Here is a 2,288-nt window from a genome sequence, read left to right on the forward strand (position 1 = left end):
TACGAGATTTATGAAAAAAATTCAATTTCTCAAGTGTTTTTGAAAAACAAGATTTTGCAGAAAAAAACGTCTGTCACTATGGCTCCACCCCACCTGGCCAATCCTCCTTGGGGTAAATATTTTTATCTCTTAAATCACAAATTATAAACTGCATATTCGTGGGTTCATGCAGTCGTATGTGTTGCGTGTGTGCGCATGAGAGAGAGAGAGAGAGAGAGATTCCACTTCTATATTATGAAACAAGCGAATATGAAACGTTTTCATAATATGAAAAGATTAAAGTAGAAGGCATCCAGTTCCTCAACACATGATTAAGAAAGCCCATCACCTCTACACTCTTAGACAGGACTACCAAACCCCACAAAGTTTTCTGCTGAAACATTCACTTGGAATGCATTCTCACCCAATCCCCAACTCTTCATCAGCTCTTCATACTCGTCCTTTTCTATATCGATTGCCTCTTTTCGAGTACAGCAAATGTGGGTTGCTTTCATTATCTCCAATTTTGCTTCCCTTATCACAGACTCGAAATCTCTGTCCTCCTCCATTTCCAGCATTTTCAGAAACTCGTTCTCGACAAGGTCGACCTCGGATTCTTCTTCAATTCCCATAGTTAAACAAGAAATCTTTTCCTTGTTGTTTTTTTCTTCCTTCAATATCTCTATTATTGGCTCATCTCTGTGATCACTTATCTTCTCATGATTCTCAAAGTTAGCAGCGCATGTGTCCAGTACTGAACCAAGACCCTTCTCAATCGTTATAAACTCGGCTTCGTCGTCGATCACACCTTGAGCTTCTTTCGAGTTCTCGATCGTAATGAAACCGAAGTTCGATTCTAGAGATGAAACTCTGATCAATTGGTGATTCTTGCCCTTCATGAAGCCACCCAGGCAGGATAAACAACCACTCTTCCTTGGTTCGGATCCTTCGATTGTTCATACTAAAGTCAGAAGAGATACTTGATAGATTCTCTGTCAAATGGATACAGCTAGGGGTGGTCATGGGGCTAGCCCGGCCCGCTCCACCGGCGGAGGGCTTGAGCTTAGGTCCAAGCTCGGCCCGAACCGAGCTTATGGCCCAGCCTATATATAAGCTATTATACATATAATATATTTTATATATTATATATAAAAATACCCGTCCTGGCCCGATTATGCCCACGGGTCCAACAGGTAGGCCGGGGTTTTCTCTACGGGCAGGGCGTTGTCCACCCCTAGATCCAGCTGTGGATATGGGGATACGGCCATCTTTATGAAGTTTTCAATATGACTAACATATAAGAAGACACTACCCTTTTTGGAAGGCTTTTATTTTTATTTTTTTTGAAAGGCAGAAGACAATAATAAGTCCAAGGCTTGGTTAGGTGTTTGGGGGCAAACAATGTAAGTGCTCATCCTTTTAAGAGGGGGAAGTACACTGGGTCCCCCGAGCAGCCACTACCTAGCTTCCCTTGGTTGGATAGAACACCTTATAAGGCGTTCTGCTCCAAACACTGGATCTGCTTACAATAAACCCGGACAGGGAGCGGCCATGTGCCATGGACAAGTGCCATAGCCAATCAAGTGACATCATTTTATGTGGGGGGCTTTACTCTGAAACTGTGAGCCCCATACAATGCTGGTATTTGATTGGCTATGGCACTTGGCCATGTCATTTAACCGCTCCTTTGATCTCAACTCCAATAAACCTTGTCACATGGGTACAGCTGTGGACATGGGGAGACGACCATCTTTATGAAGTTTTCAAAATATATGACTAGCATACATATAATGAGACACGATGGGAGAGCCAAAATGGAGTATCCATGTGACAGAGAAAAAATCTAGAACAGTAACTCTTAATTCGCTTAAGATAAGCTTACCTGATAGGCGCCGATCCGGGTTGACATCATGAAACTCAGTCTGGAAGATTCTGTAGTAAAAACTGATGGTGAGTATCCCTCCTGCTGCTCTTTCATGTAGACCAAACTGCTTGGTTTTGCCTCCAAAATTTGAACATGTGTTCACCACTAACCCATTTAGTTCTACTTCAAATCTCCCCAGCTCACACTTTGCATCAAGAGAGGATACCCATATTGTGAAATTCTTTAAATTGCATGGAACATCATAGTATTGGAGAAATACCTCATCAAAGTCTGCACTTCCATCAGAAACTGTCACTGCTAGAGTCTCTTCTCCTTTACCATCTGCTCTTCTCCAGTTCACTCTTACATTAGCACCATTCATTGACGATGGTAGATTTCTTATATGATGAACTTGCAGGCACACCACACACCTAGTCAGTCTCTG

The sequence above is a fragment of the Nuphar pumila genome, chromosome 13 (assembly GCF_984573655.1).
Source record: "Nuphar pumila chromosome 13, dmNupPumi1.hap1.1, whole genome shotgun sequence".
In the NCBI taxonomy this organism is placed as follows: Eukaryota; Viridiplantae; Streptophyta; class Magnoliopsida; order Nymphaeales; family Nymphaeaceae; genus Nuphar; species Nuphar pumila.